The 18,117-nt window shown below is 43.0% G+C and overlaps 1 long non-coding RNA gene across 1 annotated transcript in view; it reads left to right on the forward strand.

The window, feature by feature from the left end:
* Nucleotides 1-18,117, forward strand: part of LOC115458588 — a 62,121-nt gene that overhangs the window by 34,366 nt on the left and 9,638 nt on the right. Inside the window, exon 2 of the long non-coding RNA XR_003940094.1 lies at nt 2,704-2,965. This is a non-coding gene — a long non-coding RNA (uncharacterized LOC115458588). The remainder of the gene's footprint in view (nt 1-2,703; nt 2,966-18,117) is intronic.

An 18,117-nucleotide genomic window follows, 5' to 3' on the forward strand; every position in this document is an offset into this window, starting at 1 on the left:
CCGTCTTCCGCAGCCTAGTACAATCCCTCGTACTCAGCCACCTGGATTACTGCAACTCACTGTACGCAGGCTGCAAAGAGCAAATCTTGAGGAAACTTCAAACAGCCCAGAATACAGCAGCCAGACTCATCTTTGGAATACCAAAATATGAAAGTGCAAAACCCTTACGAGAGAAGTTACACTGGCTCCCACTCAAGGAACGAATCACGTTCAAAGTATGCACATTAGTCCACAAAATTATTCACGGCGAAGCCCCAGCCTACATGTCTGAGTTAATCGACTTACCACCCAGAAACGCTAAGAGATCATCCCGAACCTTCCTCAACCTACACTTCCCTAACTGCAAGGGCCTGAAATACAAGACGCTGCACGCATCAACCTTTACCTACATGAGCATGCAGTACTGGAATGAACTACTGCGGAACCTGAAAACGATCTACGAACAAACCAACTTCCGTAAATCACTAAAGACACATCTTTTTGATAAAATCTATGGTAAGAACCACAACACAAAGCTCACACTCACTGTTCAGTTATACATCAATACATCTACTTATGAACTCTTAACCCTAATCTCACTACACCCAAACATTTACTCACAGAAAAATATATACCATTTGCTTCATATAACGCCCCTTAATTTCCCGTTGTCTCCTTCCAATGTCTCAATGTTCTTTCAATTGATTTACTCCTTAACGAATTTGATTTTGACTCGTTTAACTCTTCACAATGTAATTAATAACCTGAATTGTAACAAATTGTATTTCCATGATTCATAATGTATTGTAAGCCACACTGAACCCGCAAAAAGGTGGGAAAATGTGGGATACAAATGCAATAAATAAAATAAAATAAAATCTAAAGGTAAAGGTGTAAGTAGAGTGCTTCCTTTATCCTTTGGGAAGAGGCCATTTTGTAGCACGTAGTTCAGGTGCCTCGTGAGGTCTGTTTTGAGTTGTAGGGGAGCAGATCTTATAAGGTTAGTAGGGCAGATGTCTAGTTTACATTGCGACTTGGCGTATCTTCCAAGCAATTGGGAGATGTTGTCGATCGAGAGTGTGTCAAAGTTGATCCATGATCAGTCTGCTGGATATGCTTAATAACATCTCTAAAAATAATCTAACAAATACATGCTGGATGTGCCCCATTTATTCACATCTATCTATATGGCCAGTCCTTTTGTTTTTCAGAATATCTTAAGAACATAAGTATAGCAATACTCTATCAGACCAATGGTCAATCTAGTTCAGTATCCTGCTTCCAACAGTGACCAATCCAGGTCACAAGTGTATGAGATGAGTTCCATCCCCTTTATCATTTTGGTTGTTCTTTTTTTATCCTTTTCTTATTCAGTAATATATTTTGGGGGGATATTGTGAGCAGAATCGAACGCATTACTCAAGGTGAGTTTGCACCATGGAGTGATACAGAGGCATTATAATATTCTTATTTTGCATCATTTTCCTATTACTTTGTAGTATCCTGTTTGCTTTATGACCACTGCCACACACTGGTCAGAAGACTTCAGCGTATTGTCTACAATGACACCTAGATCTTTTTCTTGAGTGCTGATTGCTAAGGTGAACCCTAGCATCAGGTAACTTTGATTTGGACTATTCTTCCCAATTTCCTAAGGTCTTCCTGTAATCCGCATGTGTTTTGGCAGCTTTGTGTAATTTGTATAATGAAATTAACTCACTCATCGATCTGATTTCCAGATCATTTATAAATATGTTAAATAGCACAGATCCTTGAGGCATGCAAGTATTCACCATCCTCCACGTGAGAAAAATGACCATTTAACCCTATACTCTGTTTTCTGTCAAATAATCAAGAGAAGGACATTTCCTCCTATCCCATGACAGGAGTCTCTCATGAGGAATTTTGTCAATCCAGATCCTTTTTCTAAAAAGACTACATGATCTTGCAGCAGAGAAATGACAATCGGCCTTGAAGCAATTAAGAATTACTTCCTTTTTTAGTGTACAGTAGTGTATATGCAGAATGTACAAGAAATACAGCACTGCACTAAAATAGTACTTTTTGAATAGAAGTACTGCATTTTATACTTTTTTCTGCAAACATATTGATGAAAATAAAACTAATGTTTAATATGTAATGTTGTAATCTTGTTTTCTTTATCCTGATTTATGATTATTCGGACCACCCTCAGCATTCTACTGTACATTCATGCAACAATTATGATATCTAGCAATTAAATACATAAATCAATCTGAATATAGAGCATTTTGTTAGGGTGTATAGCATTTAGAGTCACACAGCTACTAGGGGGGGGCGCTATTAGCTCTTCATGTTGGGCACAATATTTCATAGTAGCCAAGTTAAAACAGCTCTTATGGAAATGATGTCATGGTAGTAAAGAGAAAAGGTGGATGACCCTCTTGGATTCTCCAGACAAAATAACTAACCTATGTAATGATGGCTGGGAGAAAAGCTGGAATACTCCAGTTATTTTCTTAAAGTCCCCCTCAACCGCAGTTGCTACCTCTCTGAGCCCTCCACCCCGACGAAAGCAACAATAAGGCGACATAAGTCCTTCACTTGCAAAGGTAACTGCACTAGATTATGTGGATATTAAATATTTCTATGAATAAACAAGAAAATATCCTGACCAGGGAGACCATAAAGTGCCATTAAGTCCTATGTTTGAATTGTTCCTTTGTTCCATTTCTTGGACTATAGGATTATGCAAAGAGGCAGCTGCCAAAGGGTGATGCAACATCCTGCAATGAAGAAAAACATAATGTGCCTTACGTCCTATGCTTAGATTGTGCCCTTCTCCTGGGACCTAAACGGATGCAGCAATAGACAGCCACTGTCACTGACATCCTTCAACAAAGAAGTCTGCCCTGACAAGTGCTTCAAGAAGGTGCGTCAACTGAAATCCTGAATTTCCATGTGACATCCTTCAATAAATAACCAGAACTCGGAATTATTTCTATAGGTAGGTAGCGTAAAGATGTATACTTTTTTATGATTAACTAACGAATTTAAATTTTACAAGTGTTCTATAACCTTTAACCTTTACATAGAGAGTATAAGGCAACTGTCACGGTTGTGCCCATGTTTCTTAGTAACATAGTAACATAGTAGATGACGGCAGAAAAAGACCTGCATGGTCCATCCAGTCTGCCCAACAAGATAACTCATATTTGCTGCTTTTTGTGTATACCCTACTTTGATTTGTACCTGTGCTCTTCAGGGCACAGACCGTATAAGTCTGCCCCGCACTATCCCCGCCTCCCAACCACCAGCCCCACCTCCCAACCACCGGCTCTGGCACAGGCACAGACCGTATAAGTCTGCCCAGCACTATCCTCACCTCCCCACCACCAGCCCTGCCTCCCAACCACCGGCTCTGGCACAGACCGTACAAGTCTGTCCAGCACTATCCCCGCCTCCCAACCACCAGTCCCGCTTCCCACCACCGGCTCTGGCACAGACCGTATAAGTCTGCCCAGCCCTATCCCCCCAACCACCAGCCCCGCCTCCCGATCTCGACTAAGCTCCTGAGGATCCATTCCTTCGGCACAGGATTCCTTTATGTGTGGAAGAGCTCTCTGGTGAGACAAAGCCTAACACGCCGCAGCCTCCACTTGCATAGAACATCCGTTTGGTGACCGCTCGCACTTGCGGATCCAGGTGCAGGTGAGGGTCCAGCTCAACACCCAGAAGTCTAAGGCTCTGTGAAATAGGGAGGGTCTGGTCTTTAATGACAAGGGAGTTGGTGGAAAATCTGGCATGGACGGACGAGAGCACAAAACACTGAGTTTTGTCTTTGTTGATCTTAAACTGGAATACGTCGGCCCAGCGTTCCAAGATGGAAAAACTCGCTTCGATCAAATCTGTGATTTCATCTAATGAGGTATGGAAGGGGATGGAGATGGTTATGTCATCTGTGTAGATAAATGGTTTCAGACCAAGGTTTGCTAGTGCGGTGGCAAGGGGAAACAGCATGATATTGAATAGCATTGGAGAAAGGCGCGAACCTTGGGGAACCCCACAAGAAGCTTTCCAAGGTGCTGAATGATCTGGAGTGCCTTTGACCTGGTATGTTCTTGTTGACAGAAAACCGTTGAACCAGTGTAACACGCTCCCTCTGATGCCTAGGGTGTCCAGTAGACGTAGTAAGATGTTGTGGTCCACCATATCAAACGCGCTGGACATGTTGAACTGCATCAGTAATATTTTCATACCAAAAGAAATGTCCCTTTTAAAATCCGACAGGGCTGTGACCAGAACCGTTTCAGTGCTAAACTGAGCACGGAAGCCTGACTGAAAGGAGTGCAGAATGTCAAAGGTTTCAAGGAATTCATTTAACTGAGTATTCACCAAGCTGTCCATAACTTTGACAATCAGCTTATCAATTTAAATCTCAGTATCAACGTTACAATTTTCACACTAGACCAGCTAGAGAAAGGCGTTCTCAGAAGCCTGTTCAGACACATCAGCAGCAAAAACCTTCTTTTTGACCTTTCCCAGTGTCAGAGTCCGCTGGGGGCAGAATTCAACACTTTTTCAAGGCTTGGAGATCAATAACAACAGACAAGTGGATTCTGGTTATTGTTCAACATGGTTATACTCTGGTATTTTCACAACCCCCACCTCTTCGATCACATACACATCTCCATGTCCCAAGTTCCCAGATTCCACAGTTACATCAGGAAATTTGCAGGCTTCTTCATCTCAATGCTATAGAGAATGTACCTGCTCACGGCATAAACAAAGATTTCTTTATTCCCTATTTTTTCTCATCCCCAAGAAGGATAGGGGTCTAAGAGCAATATTATATGTAAGACAACTCAACAACTTTCTCCCAAAACAAAGATTTCGAATGTCATCTTTACCAGTAATACTTCCTTTATTATGTCAAGGGGTAAGGTTTTCAACCCTAGATCTACAGGATGCTTACCTACATATTCCTGTTCATCCTTCTTCACGAAGATTGCTTCGGTTTGTCTGAAAAAGGCAACATTACCAGTCTAAAGTTCTACCTTTTGGCTTAACATCAGCTCCCAGGATGTTTCAAATTGTGTCATAGCTCCAATTGCTCAGTTACATCGACAAGGAATAGTCCTGTTTCCATAACTCGACGATTAGTTGATTGTAGCTCAGTCTCCTCAGTCTTCAAGATTTACAGACCACCATTATGCTTCTCGAAAGGTTAGGTTTAGTGATCAATAAAAATCACATTCGATCCCAACACAGAGGTTGACTTTCATCGGAGTGGATCTGGTTTCTTGGGAATTTTTAGAAAAGTTACCACTCCCTCAGCTCCTTTGCTCATACAATTAGTTCATTATCTTCAATCAGTGAAGGTCAGGACTGATCGAGTTCTTCTAATTCTTTTGGGACATATGGCTTCGGCAGTGGCTGTTCTTCCGCTAGCGCGGCTACACATGCAGCCTCTACAGTGGTATTTAAAGAAAAGGTGGATTCAGTTTCGACATCCTCTTGCTTCAAAGATTCTTTTATCCTACCTTCTGAAACTACAAATGTTGTAGTGGACACATCAACAAAATTTCTTGGTGGGAGCTCCGTTCCAATCTCCTTTACCAACCAAGATTCTTACCGCAGATGCATCCAAAGTTGGTTGGGTGGCACATCTAGGACACTTGTCAACACAAGGTCACTGGACACTTCAAGAGAGCTTCTACTCCATAAACCTCCTGGAATTGAGAGTGGTCAGATTGGCTGTTCAAACTTTTCAACATCTACTTCAATCTCAAGTGATACAAGTTCGTATAGACAATCTGGTGGCAATGTTTTATATAAACAAGTGAGGGGGCATGGGCTCTCTTAGTCTGTGTCAAGAAGCTATCAGACTTTCGACCTTAGTTCTATCACTCCATTCTGTGATTCAAGCGATTTATCTACCAGGTCGGGAGAATCACATTGCAGAGGTATTAAGCAGGAAATTTGAACCACATGAGTGAAGACCACAATTATTCACGACCTTTTTCATCTTTGGGGCTGGCCTCAGGTAGATCTTTTTGCATCCCCACAGAACAACAAGTGTCACAAATATTGTTCAAGGTGGTCTTCAACGAACAGGATAGCCGCAGACGCATTTGCTATCTGTTGGACAAATTCTCTGTTTTACGCCTTCCCTCCAATCCCTCTCATTCCAAGAGTGTTACAGAAGATCATCCAGGACATATCGTCTATAATTTTAATAACACCTTATTGGCCGAGGCAAACGTGGTTTCCTGTACTAACGCAATTAGCTGTCTTCCAACCACAGTTTCTTCCTGCAATTCCAGACCTCATCGCGCAGAACAATGGTCAGCTTCTACTTCCAAATCTCAACGAACTCCATCTTACCGCTTGGTATCTTCAAGTAACTCGCTAGGTTCTTCGTTTTTTTTCTCAACCAGTTATTAATGTGTGGTTGGCCTCCAGGAAGCAGTTGACTAGACTGGTTTATGCGTCTAAATGGAAAAGATTTCACTATTGGTGTACAACACATCAGGTTAACCCAATTTCTTGCCCAATTTCTCCATTTTTGGAATATTTCCTCTTTTTATCCAATTCAGGATTGGCTGCTTCTTCAGTTAAGGTCCACATTGCAGCTATCTCTGTTTTTCATGATTTGATTGATGATTACACAGTAATGGCATCCTATCACAAGGAGATTTTTGAAAGGTCTACTGAATCTTAAACCTCCGCTTCAGTTAACCCCAGTACAGTGGCGTTCCTAGGGGTGCTGACACCCGGGGCGGATCGCCGATGCGCCCCGCCTCCCCGGGTGCAGTGCCCCCCGTTCAGCGCCTTCCCCCCGGTGAAAGGACCCCCACCCCGGCGAAAGAACCCCCTCCCCCCGGGTGAACGCCGCTGGGGGGGTTGCCGCGCGCCGGTCAGCGTCGTTTGTTTCCATGCTCCCTCTGCCCCGGAACAGGAAGTAACCTGTTCCAGGGCAGAGGGAGCATGGAAACAAATGACGCTGACCGGCGCATGGCACTCCCCCAGCGGCGTGCACCCAGGGCGGACCGCCCCCCCCCCCCCGCCCCCCTCTTGGTACGCCACTGCCCCAGTAGTATAGGATTTGAATTTGGTTTTAGAAAAACTCATGCAACCTCCATTTGAACCACTTCAATGGGCTACCCTCCTATTTCTTCCTTGGAAAACGTTGTTTTCTTATCATTATTACTTCAGCTCGAAGAATTGAAGAACTACATGCACTCGTATATTACACCCCATATACTCAAGTTTTACATGATAAAGCGATACTACGACCTCATGCAGAAGACCATTGAATTGTTCAGGGGTGTTTGCTGATGATGAAGCAGCCCAGCCCCCGTGAGCTTTTTAGTTATCTAGCCGGGGGCTTCTTGAGGCATCACCTCTTCATTCTATAAATTTAATGTACGGTCAGACTTAATGCCAGTTGAGTCTTCACCTATCTCCTTCATTATTGTATATGGTTGTTTCAGACAGAAGTATTAGGAGGAGATTGCCTTCATAATTTGCTTTAATCATTGGATTATAAACCTCTGTGCAGCAGCTCATAGGTTTGCTTGCTTTGTTTTGTGTATGGTAATGACGGCTGCGAGGGGAAGTGGAAACAGAGATTAACCAAATTGGCTTCCTTGCTTAGAGTGGACTTGATATGCTCACTTCTACTCTACTACTACTATTTATATAGCGCTACCAGACGCATGCAGCGCTGAACATTTGACATGGAGAGACAGTCCCTACTCAAAGAGCTTACAATCAAGGTAAAACAGACAGACAAGACATTACGGGCAAGGGAAATACAGGGTAAAGAGGAACAGGGGAGGAGAAGGGCAAATGAGTAGCGGTTAGGAGCCAAAGGCAGCAGTGAAAAGGTGAGCTTTCACTCAGCATAGATTTAAAAACAGGTAGAGATGGAGCTAGACATATGGGTTTGGGAAGACGGTTCCAGGCATAAGGTGCCGCAGGATGAAAGGAACGAAGTGGAGGAGAAGGGGGACGACAAGAGAGATTTGTTCAGAGAGCGGAGTTCACGGGGAGGAATGTAGGGAGAAATGAGAGAGGAGAGGTAGTGAGTGGTCATAGAGTGGATGCATTTAAAGGTCAGTAAGAGGAGTTTGAACTGTATACGGAAGCGGACAGGGAGCCAGTGAAGTGACGTGAGAACTGGGCTAGTGTGGGCATAATGATTCTGGCGGAAAACAAGTCGAGCTGCAGAATTCTGGACAGATTGGAGAGGAGAAAGGTGATTGAGCGGAAGACCAGTGAGAAGTAAATTGCAATAGTCCAAGCGAGAAGTAACAAGGGTGTGAATAAGGGTTTTGGTGGCGTGTTCAGAATGGAAGGGGCGAATTTTGCTAATGTTGAAGATAAAGAAGCGACAGGTTTTGGCAATTTGTTGAATATGAGCAGAGAAGGAGAGAGAGGACTCGAAGATGACTCCAAGGTTACAAGCCGAGGAGACAGGGAGGATATGAGAGCCATTAACAGAGATAGAGAATGGGAGGGAAATGAGAAGTTCAGTTTTAGCCATGTTTAATTTGAGATGGCGTCGAGACATCCAGACAGCAATGTCAGACAAGCAGGCAGAGATTTTGTCCTGGATTAAGGTTGAGATTTCAGGGGTGGAGATGTAGATCTGAGAGTCATCAGCGTAAAAATGGTAATGAAAACCATGGGATGAGATCAGGGCACCAAGGGAAGAGGTATAGATGGAGAAAAGGAGTGGTCCAAGGACAGAACCCTGAGGCACACCTACTGAAAGTGGGAGGGAAGGTGAAGAGGATCCACCAGAGTGAACACTGAAAGTACGGAGTGAAAGGTAGGAAGAGAACCAGGAAAGAACAGGGCCCTGGAATCCAAGCGAGGACAGCGTATCGAGGAGTAAGGTGTGGTCAACAATGTCAAAAGCAGCAGATAGGTCAAGAAGGATGAGGATGAAATAGAGACCTCTGGATTTAGCCAGAAGCAGATCATAAGAGGCTTTAGTAAGTGCAGTTTCAGTAGAGTGAAGAGGGCGAAATCCAGATTGAAGTGGGTCAAGAATAGGTTGAGAAGAGAGAAAGTCAAGACAACCGTGGTGAATGACGCGTTCAAGTAATTTGGAGAGGAAAGGGAGAAGGGAGATGGGGGGATTGTTGGAGGGACAGGTAGGGTCAAGTGAGGGTTTTTTAAGGAGTGGAATTACAATAGCATGTTTGAAGGTCGTAGGAACAGTTGCAGTGGAGAGTGAAAGATTAAGGATGTGACAGATGTCAGGGATGATAGTAGGAGTGATAGTGTTAAGTAGGTAAGTGGGGATGGGATCAGAGGAACAGGTAGTACATTTAGAGGAGGAAGGAAGAAGGACAGTTTCTTCAGTAGAAACTTCTGAGAAGGAGGAGAAAGAAGGAAGGAGAGGAAGGAGAGTAGGGGGTGTGGACTAAGAGAGAGAGAGAGGTGGGGAGGGTTTGGATGAAAATTCAAGGTTAATCTTACGGATTTTATCATGGAAGTAATTAGCTAGAGTCTGTGGAGAAAGAGAAGGGGGAATAGGAGACTGAGTGAAGTCAGCAAGGGTACGGGATTTAAGCCAAGAACGTTCTGCTGAGCAGGCGCAGGAGCGAAAATAACGGTTTCTAGAGGTTAGCCAAGTTTGGGGCTTGGTACGCCTAGTAGGATTGGGACATGAGAGGGGCAAGAGCGTCAAGAGCAGAGGAGAGAATAGTATCGTAGGAAGAAGTAGCTTCATTCACCGACTTAGATAAAGTGGTGGTAGAGAGAAGGTTAGAGACACAAGAGGATAGAGTAAAGGGGTCGATAGCTTGAAGGTTCCTAGACGTGGGGGATGAGATTGGGTGGGACTGGGGAGGAGGGTGCTTAAGATTGAAGGTTAGTAGGTGATGGTCGGATAGGGGGAGATCAGAGGAATAGAAGCTGGAGGGAAAGCAGTTAGAGGAGAGGATAAGGTCGAGACAGTGACCATTTTGGTGAGTGGGTGCCGAGGAGCACAGTTGAAGATTGAATGAGGACGTTAGGGCAAGGAATTGGGAGGCATAGGAGTTGGATGGATCATCAGCGTGGATGTTAAAGTTCCCAAGGATAATGGAGGGGATGAAGGATTATGAATGAAGGAGAGCCAGGCGTCAAAGTCAGTGAGAAAAGGATGGAAGAGACTTATCAGGGGGGCGATAAATGACTGCTAGACGGAGAGGTAAGGGAGTGAAGAGGCGGATAGAGTGGACTTCAATGGACGAAAAACAGTTAGACTGGGGTGGGAGAAGAGGTTGGAAATTGCAGGAAGGAGAGAGCAGAAATCCAAGAGAGGGCAAGAGAAAAGATAGCCACCATGGCAGAGGGCCGCGACGGAAGTAGAGTCATCAGGGGAGAGCCAAGTTTCAGTTAAGGCAACTCCTGACTCTTAAACCTCATTGCTGCACTTTGAGTGTATGGCAATGACGGCTATGTAGGGGAGTGGAAACAGAGATTAATCAAATTGGCTTCCTTGCTTACTGTGGACTAGATAGGCTCACTTCCAGTCCTGGCTATTAAACCTCCTTGCAGCAGCTCATAGGTTTGCTTGCTTTTTTTGTGTATGGTAATGACGTCTGTTTGGTGAATGTATATCTAGGAGACTGAGAGACCTTCCCCCAGCCCTGTGAAGGGTTTATTGTAAGCTCTGTTGAGCAGGGACTGTCTCTTCATGTTCAAGTGTACAGCGCTGCGTACGTCTGGTAGCGCTATAGAAATGATAAGTAGTAGTCGTTTTCACCAAGGAGGTTTAATAGACAGGAGCCAAAGTGAAGTCAAAACGTTGAAACCCATTAAGTCAATCTCAGTTTCCCCTTCCCCAGTGCAGCCGTCATCCCCATACACTAATAACAAAGCCCCTACCAATCTGGCAACAAAAGTTGGCAATGTTCATCCTTTCCCAAAACCTGAGTCATTCTATCCTGTCCCTGCAATTTACTGGGGATATTTGTGGTATACGTTTGAGGCAAGAGCAACCTTACTCTGTTCACAGCCCCATTGCGTTGAAGCAAAGGTAGTTATGATCACTGGATAGGACTCTTTGGAGTAGGGAGAAGGGCATCCCCAAACCTTAGGATCATGGCAGTAAGAAGCAATGAAACACAGAAAAAATGAAGGCAGATAAAGACCCTGTGGCCTAACCAGTTACAACGTCTTCCAGATTGCACAGAAGTAGGCTGCTCTCATTGAACAAGGGGATAACCCAGGATAAAGTTGTTTCCTTGAAGAGCAGAGAAATGAATCCTCAGAAACCACTGGAAACACTTTATAGGGAACCTCTAATGCAGAGCTTCCAAGTTACCTAGTTCCAGGAGGGAGACATTTGGCCAATCCTGGTTTGGAATTTAAACCCTAAAGCATTGTGGGATATATAGTCCATGATTCTACCCATTAAAATCCTGGCTGCAGACCCTGTAATATATTAGCAAGTAATTTAAAAGTAGAAACCAGTTTCATACCCACAGTCAGAGAGAGGAGAAATATTGGGCTTAACCACTGCCCAAAGGGTTTCACCATAAAAGAGAGGGTAAGGATTTTCACAACTATACCCTCTGTGAAGAAGGGTGGAAGATGCTTGAGAATGAGGTGGAGATTGTTTATGTACAGCCTCTGGGGTATTCCTCAGTCCTGTCAGTCTGAGATACTTGCTACAAATATTAACCTCATTGTATATAGACAACAATAAGACAATCACTGAATGATGCTGCAAAGGTTTTATTTACTCTAATAGAAAGTAACCAGAGCTCCAGTAATGTCACCAGGAGTCCCTGGAGGGCTGTGGGAGTAGAGGGTACAGGGGTGGTGTCCTCAAGCGGGAGAAAGACTCTTCTGAATTTCAACAGTGAGGCTGGTCCAAAATCAAGTACAAGTCCGGTTCACTAGAGGAGGAGAGAGAGGTGAGACAGGACTGTGAGATTTTCATGTACATACTACCTAGTTGTATATATGGTAATGGAATTATACTAATTCACATTCTATTGGTCTGGTGTCCTTTTCCTGCTTCCCTGGGTTTCCATCTCAGTCAGATTTAGCCTCCTTTGGGCTGTGGTGTCAGGAACCTTCATTCAGGTGTTGCTCCCTGAGGTTTAATCCCCCTCACTGGTAACCCCATTTCCATCCCACCCACCCATTTCAGCTCCAAAACTCTGCCTGAGAGGCACAGATGCAGGTCCAGTGATACCCTGAATTATTTTCTTTCTACGGAGCTCAATACTCACATTTTCTCTCATGGTAGAATAGAAGATACTCCCGTACGCATTTCACAACAACAAAACAGAGTTTCTATAAGTGATAATTTCCTCTCATGTTTAGTTCTGTAAATATAAGACAGAGATTGAGGTTTGTACACAGAACACACACCAACCCTCGCCGATGACAGAACATGGGGCCAAAATTAGGAATGTTTTGTGCAATAACAATGATGGGCCCTGACGCAGCTTTGCAAAACATGTCATGTTGGCTCAAGTCTAAAATATATAATCAAGAAGCTTTAAGATATGTGAAGTATGAATTTTAAAATAATTATGACAAGATAAGTTTAGATATTTTGAAAATAAAAATAAGGATTTCTGTGATAAATTTGGGACCGAAGATGAGACAAGTGAGTTGTCGTTATCAAGAATATTTTGCCTGTTCTGGAGTCTATACAGGGGAGAATGTTTCCTCATACAGCTTACTAAAAAAATTATTCAGATCCTGGTATCACCTCAGTGGCAGCAACACACAGTCACTACTTCCACACTGCCAAGTACTTTGTCAAGCAAGGAAGGTTATTCCAAGTCTGTAAACCTTCCAAGCCCTGCCCCACTCTTCTACAACTTGTCTCAATTTCCCCAGGCATCTAATCACACTTGCAGATGCCCCACCAGCTGCCTCTTGCCCTCTCCACTGCATAGTAACCGAATCCCTACTCAGTCTGCCAATGCCTATATCCAGCTTATTCAGTGTCACAAAGTCACACTCATGAGTTCTGCATTTTTCTTTCTGAAGGGGTGCGCACATTTGCATGGTGTGGCAGGTAAGGGGAGCATTACCCCCTCAAGTATTGTAAAACAGAATACCTCTTTGCCATAATCCTCCCCCTCCTCTGCAGTCTGTCTCTCCCATCCCAGTTCCTCCTTGTTGCTCTGAAAGCGTCAGTGCTGAAAAGAACAGTACCATGCCACATGATATCTCATTCAAGTGTACGACAAGTCTCTTCTGAGTCCCGATCCATCTGACTCATACAGGGCCGGTCTTAGTCAGGGGCGACAGGGGTGGTCACACAGGGCCCCATGTTCCTAGGGGCCTTGCATCTCTGCTACGTCTGTCCTCCTGTCTCGGAACACCTTCCTTCTCCGTACCTTAATGTGCATCTACATTTCCTTTTGATGCCACTTCCTGTTTCTGCAAGGGTAGGATGCAGCAATGAAGAGACTCTGGGCTCAGCAGCTGATGGGATATGAAAATCGCTGCTGCTGTATGCCACTTTCTACTGAAATGTGATGGATGTACATCAAAATATGGGTAGAAGTGGGGTTTCGAGAGCTTTGAGCCTCCTTTTACACTCTGATAATAGCTTATGGTGGTGGGCGCTGGTAGGGGTCTGCATAGGGCCCCCCAATTGCTAAGACCGGTCATGGATGCATACTTCCTCTTGCCTTGTGGGCAGGGACTGAGAGGAAACTTGCCGTGCACTTAAAGGTGAGACCTGGCAGCACAACACTGTACTTTTCACTGCTGACCCTATCAGAGACACACAGAGGATCTGCGATGAGAAGGGCAGACAATGAGGGAGTGTTAAGAAAAGGAGATGCTGGACTGAGGGGACAGAGAGGGAAGCTGCTGAGCCAACAGAGGAGAGATGCTGGATAAAGGGAAGGAGAGAGAGGGGGAGAAAAGGAAACTGATGATTGCATTGATAGGGTGGTAGAGGGTCTGATGCTAGGGTTGAGGATGGGAGAAAAGGGCCGATGGTGGCAGATCTAATCTAATCTAATGTCAAGTTTATATACCACAAAAATTCCAACATGAGATTCTAGGCAGTTTACAATGCAAGATGTTGTACAGAAGCAGGATAGAACAGAACAGTAGGATTAACAAAAGGTCTTCAATTTCTTATACAACCATCCATAGTTACCTAACGGTAAAGAATTCCATTCAGTAGTAGCATCAACCGGATGTTTAAATCTTATATTTCCAAAAACCGGGTACCTCAGTACTAAATTTTCCTGCATTCTGACAGATTTATTTAAAGTAAATGTGAAAAGAACTGACTTAACAGTTCATAATTCCCATACAGCACTTGATAGACTAAACAAATAATTTTAAAAATGATTCAGGCAGGAGTGGGAGTTAGTTGGATCCGATGTGGAGTCTGGGAGAAGGAGAAGATAACTGCAGACCTGAGGATTGGATAAGGGGGCTGAAGTGGGGGACTGCAGGTGATGAGGTGAGTAGAGAGGAGAGGCAATTGGAAGGGATAAAGGTGCAGAGAAGAAAGGAGAGAAAGGGTGGTGAAGAAACAGAATCAAGAAAGAGGTTAGGGTACTACTACTTGAACATGAAGAGACAATACAAGTGTCTGACAGATGTACTTACTTGGAAGGGAAACATGTTATACATGAATTGTCCAAGATTTCCTGGAGAAAGTCACATTTAGGGTTCTTTATTAAGCCATCAGATCTGAGGGGAGATATGATACAAGTTTATAAAATACTGAGTGGAGTGGAATGGGTAGAGGTGAATTGCTCGTTTACTCTTTCCAAAAATATTAGGACTAGGGGGCATGCAATATAGCTACTAAGTAGTAAATTTAAAAAGAATCATAGAAGATATTTCTTCACTCAATGTGTAATTAAACTCTGGAATTTGTTTCTAGGGTAAAAGCAGTTAGCTTAGCAGGGTTTATAAATGTTTTGGATAGTTTCCTAAAAAAGAATCAATAAGCTAATATTAAGATGGACTTGGGAAAATCCAAAGCATATTCTAGGATAAGCAGAATAAAATTTGTTTTGCTCTTCTGGGATCTTGCCAGGTACTAGTGACTTGGATTGGCCACTGTTGGAAATAGGATACTGGGCTTAATGGACCTTTGGTCTTTCCCAGTACAGCAATGCTTATGTTCTTACGTTCAAAATATTCTTATAATCTTACCTAGGTACACATAAATTGGCCAATATAAAGTCTGTACAAATCATCTGTAAAGAATAAAAAAGAAGAGTCAAAGGTCATAGGAATCCTCACATGGATGGTGCCTGGGAGGGTTTGAGAATGTGGAGTGAGTAATAATTCGAGTGTTGGGGGTGTGAAGATGGGGAGATTTAGTATCAGAGGAGTCCTTAGACGTATGGAGTTATCTAAATTTATATCTACCTCGAGAGGCACTGCACGGACAATCAGACTCTCCAATCCTAAAAAGAAGGAAAGAGTAAAAATAATTAAAAATATTTAAATATCAATATCTGCTTGAATAACATTGGAAGGTAGAACTTTGACAGTCTCCACCTCTCTTCCTAAAGTATTACAACATCCTACTTGTCCCCTCCTTCTGCTGGACTGAGGACCAGGTCTGGTTTAATGCTATATTGGACCTAGGGAAACATATATTTCTGAGCCCCACCCCATGACCCCTGCATTGATCTTTATTTATGATTTCTTCCCCACCCCAATATTTGATTAATATCTATATGCAATTGCCAGAACCCTAAGAAATCAAGATGGGAGAGTTAGAACAGATTGCACTAAATTAGATATAATTGTCATCTCTAAGACCTGGTAGAAGGAGAATAACAGTTCCTGTTCTTGAGTTTTTGTGTATTTCTGGAATGCCAACTCTTTAGCCTTTATTTTCTCAGCCACTTGCTAGGAGAACGATTTCGGTTTCCTTTTTCTCTTGCTTTTATTTACTTTCCTTACATAAAGGTTCGTGGCCCTATTTATAGCTTCTTTCAGTCTGGACCACTGTCCTTCCACTTCTTGTATTTCCTGCCATCCCATCAGCTCCTTCCTCAGGTATTCCCCCATTTTACTAAAGTCAGCTTAAGACCTATGGAATGTGTTTGCTGTAACCTATCTCTAGAACAGCATTGAAATGCCCAGAGCCACAAGTGTAAGGTGGGGGGAATCAGAAAATTATCTTATCTGAGAAGATCCGTCCAGCTTCTGTTCTGTGTAGAGACAAAAACCACTTGGAGAGAAACAGCTCTACCTTTGCTATGCAATTACCTTACAACAAAAGCAGATGGGGGAGGGGAGGAGTTTCACACAAAATGGAAGCAGAGGGGAGAGAAACTACTACCGATTTTAAATCACTTGTTAAATCCAGTTCCTAGATTATCAACTATCAAATAAGCAGTTTTAAAATCAGTTACATAGAGTACAGATATCAATTAGAAATAGCCTCTAAGCAGTTAGTTAGGAAACATAAATTATGAGATCACAAGTTTAGCTGATAAAGATGAGCCAGTTGAAATTGTGTATCTGAATTTTGAAAAGTAGTTTGCCCAGCACCAACGTCAGGCTCACCAGTCTATAATTTCACGGATCTCCTCTGGGACCTTTTTTTAAAAAATCAGCGTTACTTAGGGCACCCTCCAATCTTCGTGTACCTCACTCGATTTTAAAGATAAATGACATGTTACTAATAAAAGTACCTCATGAAAGACTCAAGAGGAAAGTCATGGGATAGGAGGTAGCTCCTATTATGGATTAAAAACTGGTTAAAAGATAGAAACAGAGAGTAGAATTAACTGATCAGTATTCTCAATGTGCTGTGTCCGCTGGTTTTTTAACTGGTAGATCTGCCATCCAAATGGCAGATGACAAGTGCAAAGTGATGCATATGTGAAAAGGAAGCCGAACTATAGCAAATAGAATGATAGGTATTATTAGGAAAGGAATGAAAGCCAAAAATGAGGATGTTATAATGCCTTTGTTTCACTCCACAGTGCAAACCGCACCTCGAATATTGTGTGCAATTCTGGTCACCACATCTCAAAAAAGATATAGTGGAATTAGAAAAGGTATAGAGAAGGGCAATGAAAATGATAAAGGGGTTGGAATGACTTCCCTAAGAGGAAAGGCTAAAGTGGCTAGAACTCTTCGAGGTCTATAAAATAATGGGTAGATGTGAATCACTTCTTTCCAAAAAATACTGGACTTGGGGGCACACAATAAAGATACAAAGTAGTAAATTGAAAATGATTCAGAGAAAAAGTTTCTTCACTCAACGTGTAATTAAACTCTGGAATTCGTTGCGAGTGAATGTAGTAACAGCACTTAGCTTAGTATGGTTTTACAAAGGTTTGGATGGCTTCCTAAAAGAAGTCCATAGATCATTATTAAAATGGACTTGGGGAAATCCACTGCTTATTTCTAGGATAAGCAGCATAAAATATATTGTACTGTTTTGGGATCTTGCCAGGTACTTGATTTTTTCAGATTTTATACACTTTTAAGAGGTGACTATACCTGGGAGGCTGGAAAGTGTCAGGGTGATCAGCAGAAAAGTGACAGCTCCCTCCATGATCTAGCTCAGGAAGTCTTTCTCTCTTGTCTCTGAGTCTTCAGATTCTGCTCTGGATCTGCGAACTGTGATCTATATATACTGGAAGAGTCATTCCACCGTCACTGGGGGAAGAAACCAGAGGAAGGCGGAGATTGGTTCGCGTCTAGAATCCTCCCTCTCTCAATTCAAATTATTTGAAAGAGCCGATCGAGGGGCTCATGTGGGAATTTAAACGGAGCATTGTGTCTTGACGTCACACGCTCTGAATTGAGAGAGGGAGGATTCTAGATGCGAACCCGCCCGGGGTTTGTGTCCACTATTGGAGTTTCAAGTTGAAATTTGTTTTGTAAGTAATGAAGTTTTGAATATGAAAGGTTTCTAAGAAACATTGAAATACTAGTAAGAAAGGCTCGTTTCTGAGACCAATGAAACGGGCGCTAGCAAGGTTTTAATCATAGTGTGTATGTTTGAGAGAGTGTGTGTGAGAGTGACTGTGTGAGAGAGAGAGACAGAGTGAATGTGCAAGTGTGTGTGTGACATAGAGTGAGAGTGTGTGTGAGAATGGTTGAGCACAGTCCATTTTAATAATAGGCTATGGATTTTTCGTTTAGGAAGTCATGAAAACCTTTTTTAAAGCCTGCTAA

This window comes from Microcaecilia unicolor, unplaced genomic scaffold (genome assembly GCF_901765095.1).
Source record: "Microcaecilia unicolor unplaced genomic scaffold, aMicUni1.1, whole genome shotgun sequence".
Lineage (NCBI taxonomy): Eukaryota > Metazoa > Chordata > Amphibia > Gymnophiona > Siphonopidae > Microcaecilia > Microcaecilia unicolor.